Genomic DNA, 6,000 nt, shown 5'->3' on the forward strand with positions numbered 1-6,000 from the left:
AGACAGTGATCTGGGATCGGGACTCTGCGACAGGGACCGGAGGCAGCTTCTGACCGAGCCAGGGGCCCCAGAGGGGCCGGCTAAGATGGACACTGCTCGGTCATGTGCGCAGCAGCCTGAGGCCCAGGCAGGACCTTCCTCCTGGTGCCCCGGCCCCTCCCACCTTGACTGTCCCCAAGCCACCATCTTGGCCCCAGCCTCCCTCCCGAGCATCCTGGCCTCCTCCTGCTGGGGTTCTCCAGCTCGACACCCATCTGCGGCCTGCCTGCTCCGAGGAGCTTCTGCCACACCCTGGGTTGGGGACGGTGGGAGCCCAGAGCTGAAGTCCTCCAACACCAGCGGCCATCTGAGCTGGATCTTGACGGCTGTGTAGGAGTTTGCGGCTGGAGACAGAGAAGAGGCCGTCCCTTCTCCCATTGTCCTCCGGCAGCCGGGTGGGTGGCAAACTTGGGCACTGACTTCCTCCTCCTCACCCATGGTCAGTCAGTGGTGGAGTCTGGCCACTTGCGTCCCCTGACCATCATTTCTGTCCCTGCTCTCTCTGCACCCCCGCTCCCTCTGCCCTCGGAGCTTCGTGCGGGTCCTAATCCCTTTCTCCAGACACTTGGCCTCCTGGGCACAGCCCCGTGCTCACGCCTGCGCATGCTCTCACCTGGAGCCCTCCTGCTCCGTCCTGCTTCTCGGGGCTCTGAACGCACAGCCCCCCCCGAGCACGTCCGCAGCTCAGGAGCTGCCTCTGACCGCAGTCTGTGTAGAAGCTGACGTCCTGAGTCCAGCCTTTCCTCCCCGCACCTCCACTGTGCCCAGCCCTGCAGTGGGAGCTCACAGCCAGGTGGGGAGCAGCCAGGGACATGCAGCAGCTGCTCCTTGTGGTCAGCTCTATGTTTGGGGGCGGCTCGTGGGCTGGGAGAGCCCCAAGGAGCCCTGGACCCAGCCTTGTATCAGGGACGGCTTCCTGGAGGAGGTGATTTACCCAGGGTCCCTCCTCACATTCCAACCAACCAACTTCCAGTCTCTGCTCTGCCCACCTGGCTATCCCTAGAGACAAGGGTGTCAGAACCCACCAGAATGTGAGCCTGAGTGTCTCGGGGAGAGGGGGAGGCGCGGGGCAGGGTTCCCCATCGCGTGGCCATCAGCGGTATATGGAAGCAGTTTGGTCCTGAAACACGCCAGATGGCATTGTCAGCCTGGTCAGAGCAGCTAGTTCATTCTTGTCCCCTCGTCCAGGGCTGGAATGCCCCGCCAGGTGGCGGAAAGGGCCCCACCTTTGGGGACACAGGCCCGGGATGGTAGCTCTTCTCCTCAAGCCTCAGTTTCCCCATCCCACCTGCCGATGTCAGGAGAGAGCAGCTCAGAGAGCTCAGCTGGGGCTGGAGGGGGCGCACGGGGCGGGGGTGGGGGGGGTCACACGAGAAGGGCGGGGCCAGGCAGGAGGACCTGAGTCCCTGACTGCGGCTGGGCGTCTGGCGCCACCTGCTGCCTGATCCTGGCGGAGCTCTGGCCTGGGGCGGGCCAACAGGTGAGCTCCCCGGGGCAGGGGGGCAGGCCGGGGACTGCTGAGAGCGGAGCCAGGGCCACACGGCACTGAGGGACGGCTGGTCCCCCAGGGCCCAGCATCTCAGGGGCCTCACTCTTGGGGTCATGGGGCTGGGCTGGCCTGTCCATCTCCCTGGCGGGCACATACTGCTGGGAGCCCACAAAGAGGTTTCATTTCAGTTTCCTTTAAAATCCAAAGGAAAAATGAATACAGATTTTCCCCACTCTCCAAAAGTACAACGTTCCCTAGGAAAACTTCCCTAAACCGAAATGGCATAAAGCAAAGAAGCAGTTACCGTTAATTTATATGAAAAAAAATGTTTTCAGTGTTCCCAGACCTAATAAATCACATCTCTTGGGCATTTCTGATACTCTTAGGACACGTCCTGCTAACGGCTGCACAACATAACTTGAGACAAAGCACAGATACTCGCAGACACGGCTCAGAGCTGCGGCGGCGAGATGCTCAGGGGTCCCGGGGAAGGGGCTGGGCGGGGCCGCTCGCCATCCCGCTGCTCGGGGCGTGCACTGCGTCTGCACTGGCTCGGTGTGAAGCCAATGCCGAATGCGGTTTTCCCTTTCCCCTCCTTTTTTCCCATAAAATCAGAAGTCCTGTTTGGATTTGTTTCCAGTTCGCAAAAACAGGTACTCATATAGGTCTTTTGTAGAAGCCAAGCGGCCAGCCACGAACTTCTGAAAACACTGTGTACACACTATGTATAGTGAATCCTCTAATCGTGCACAGCGTTCAACACACAACCTCTGCGGTAGTGAGCCCGTCCTGGGGTATATTCCCTTCGTACCCCCCAGTCAGGCAGGGCGTTCTGTGATCTGTTTTACGAAGGAAGGACCCAGGAAGGGCACGTGCCCCGGCCCCCGGCGCTGCCCGGTCCGCCTGCCAGCGTGGCCTCTGCACTGCCCCGCCCGGAGGGTGAGCGCCCCTCCTGTCCCCCCTGCCGTCGCTGTCGCCCCGGCAGTGCCCCCTCCCCGCCCCGGGCGGCCAGAGCCTCGGCCTGCCCCGCAGGCCCTGCGTTTCCCGACAGCGACACCGTGTGGCAGCACGAGGAGGTGGCGGCCGTGGGCCCCAAGGCTGCGGAAGGGGATCCCCACCGCTCTTGGGCTAGATGCCTCAGGCTCAAGGTCAAGCCAGGGGAGGGGGCCGCTTCTGCTCCTCCGGTGTGTGCGGATGCCGCGTGTACCCCGTAGCCCCCGCCAGGCCCTCCCTGCCCTGGGGGCACCAGTCACCCCTGCCGTGGCCCCACTCACAGAGGGCGCCGAGACCCAGGTGACACAGCTGGTGGCGTCCTGTCCACCGCCACTGAACCCTCGGCATCACTGCCCCCCCCCACTGGCACAGCCACACCAGGGCAGACCTGCGAGGGGCGCGGGCACCCTCCATATGCGGGGATCCGAGGGCACCGCAGGGACTCAGGCCACGGCTGTCCCAGGTACTGCCTGCTGGCCTGGCCCAGGCTCCCTGCAGGAGGGGAGAGGTCCCCCCCAGCGCGAGAGGATGGGGACACTGGCTTGTTTGGAGGCCCGGAGGTGGGGGTGGCCCCTGGCAAGAGGAGCCCAAAGGGAAAGCTGGGGCTTCGGTGGCCAGGCTGAAGAGGATGGTTCTCGGAGGTGAGGCAGGCTTGCGTCTTGCTGTCATGCCCGTGGCCCCCCTGGCAGAGGCTTCATGCCCACCCAGTGTCCCTTAGCCGAGATGAGTCTCCCTGATGTTGTTGCTTCTGGAGCAGGCAGGGTCTGAAGGGCCAGAGTGGACCAGGAGCCTGGGGGTTCTGGGGAGTCCCCATGGCAGCTGGGTGAAGGTGCTGCGCTCAGCCTCTCTCTCTCGAAGTGGAGCGGGTGGGAGCAGCCAGCTTGCCCATGTCAGGTCCTGGACAGCTGGGGGGCTGAGACGGGCCAGGAGGGGACAGGGCCATTCTGTGGCCTGAAGGGGGTTCACGCTGTCACCCACGCTCAGTGATTTCTGGGGGTCTCACTTTTGTCCTGACGCGTTAGGGTCCCAGAGCGGCCTTGTCCAGTGTTGGTGTTCTGTGAAGCTCTTTGGGTTCCTGGGAGGACAGCCAGGCCCAGATGCTGTCCCAGCCGGCTCCCAGCCGCCAGGCTGTTCCACTTTCTCAGCGCTCCCCACCCCCATGGTCTATAGCCTCCCGGCCCCCACCCCCACGAGGCTGGGGCTCCCGTGGTATCTTACTCCTGCAGGATCCCCAGCACCTAGCCCGGTGCCTGGCACACTGTTGGTGCTCAATAAACACCCCGTGACTGAAGGAACGAATTAGAGTGAGCACATGGTCTGCTGGCATGGAGCCCAGCTTTGGGAGGGAAACTGGTGGGAGAGGCAGTCGGGCAAGTGGGTGGCAGGAAGCAGCACCTGGGGACCCTGGGGACTGTCCCCTAGAAAGGCCTTGAGATGCTCTTGGACTCAGAGGGCTCCCTGGATAAATACATCCAGAGCAGCTGCCTACAGTGTGCTCTCTTGGAACTGGTGAGCTTTCTGAAGGCTCTGACAAGGCCTGCATGGAGGACACAGGCCTCTTAGACTTGGTTTAACCCACAGTTTCTCGGACAGGCCAGACCACACCCACCAAGCTGGTCAAGTCACGCCAGCGAGCTGTAGCCCAGCCTGGCCTGGCAACTCTGCATTTCTTCTGGCCACCAAGAAGAGAGAGGGCCCCAAGAGGTGGCGGCCACCAGGCTCAGACCAACACAGATGTGCCTGGACCATTGTGGTGACCAAGGAGCACCTTGAAGTGTGTGGGTTTGAGAATCATTGGGAGGTGACACCGACCGTGGGATGGATTGGGGGCTGACTGGGTGGCCCAGGCCTCTCCAGTGGACAGCTGGACAGTCACTGAGACAGAGGAGTCAGGCTGGGGACAGGTCCGGAGCAGCTGAGGTTTAGGATACATGTGAGGAACTCCGGGGACTGACCTTGGGGGCCACCTGGGCCCTCCCTGCGGGAAGCCAGACAGCACTGTGCACCTCGCTCCCTATCCGTCCTGCCAGAGGGCCATCCAAGAGACACCCTCAGGCCCTCAGGGTCGGGAAGCGCGCCTCACACCCTGCTCCCACAGGAATCAGGCCACGCTTGCGAACGGCAGCAGGGTCCCCAAGAACCCAGGCCCAGCGGGGGCTAGGATGGGGCTTAGAGCCAGACGGTGAACCGTAGTGTTCTGAGGGGCCCTGAGCCAGGCTCGGGGCTGGGGCCGGGACCACCCCCCGACCAAGGACGGGAACAGAGACACAGTTTCTGGTGCTTCTGATCTTAGGCAAGGCCTCGATCCCGGTGGAGGCAAAGCCGCCACTTCTCTCCTGCTGAGGCGGACTGTGAGGTCCAAGGCCGGCGGCCGTGCAGGGTGGGCCTCGGGACTGGGCGGAGGCTGGCCCTGCTGCGCCGCCCAGACCTGCTCCCGTGCACTCGTGGTCACTCAGCGGGCTCTGAGACGCTGCTGGGGACAGCGGGGCAGGGCCTGGGCTTGGCCGGAGCACACAGACCAGACCCACCGGCAGGGGTCTGCACAAGCCCAGCTGTGACTCGAATCCCTGCAGGGCGGGGCCGGGGTCCCCCTGTGCCTTAAGCCGCTTTGACCCAGCCCCCCAGCCAGGGGTCCTGAGCTCACCCAGAAAGAAAGCAGACACTGATGACCTCAGGAGCCCCAGCCTCTGTCTCTCCCTGACCGCTCTGTGAGCCTCAGTTTCCCCATTTACACAACAAGGAGGACCTGAGCTTGAGGGCCCCGGGACCACTCTGGTCCAACCTCCGCTGTAAGGTCTGGGGTGACCACCAGGTGGCACCCGGCACCCGGTAAGAAGGGCAGCGTGGGCTGGGGAGGGCGCTTGGCCTCTGTTAGCGGAGGGTGGTGGCCTGGGAGGCCATGTTCCCCCGCAGTCCCAGGGCCCACTAGGCTGTGGGATCACCAGCGGGGGGTGGGGGGCGGTGGACGTGGGGCGGATTCAGTATCAGCCAGGCCACCCCCGCAGGAGGCAGGGCCCCTTCTTCCCTCACCGCACCCCCTGGGTGGGTCCAGTGCTCTAGTGGCAGGCAGGGGAGGGGTGGGGGGCGGAGGGGGGACATGGGACGGCCCACCTTCCAGCCACCGGAAGGACCGCCACCCGCTGCCCCTCCCATGGGCTGTGCGGGGTCTGACTCCTGGGCTGACGTCCACCCCCATGTCTGTTGGGACTCACCCCACCCCCACCCCGTGGCATTGGGCCACGTTACCTGTGTCTCTCTGAGCCTCAGTTTTCCCCTCTGTAGGCCAGAGGCTAACCCTGGGGGGGTGAGGCTGGCCATGCCTTCCACGCAGGTGTGGCCCGAGGTCACAATCAGCAGCATCTGAGACGGCAGGAGAAGGTCCAGGACAAAAGCCCCCGTCATCCACCACTTGCCAGATGGCCAGAGGCCTGGGTCTCATCAGATCCCACAATGGGGGTTGAATCAGATTTCCAATCCCC

The sequence above is a fragment of the Phoca vitulina genome, unplaced genomic scaffold (genome assembly GCF_004348235.1).
Source record: "Phoca vitulina isolate PV1807 unplaced genomic scaffold, GSC_HSeal_1.0 scaffold19, whole genome shotgun sequence".
Classification (NCBI taxonomy): domain Eukaryota; kingdom Metazoa; phylum Chordata; class Mammalia; order Carnivora; family Phocidae; genus Phoca; species Phoca vitulina.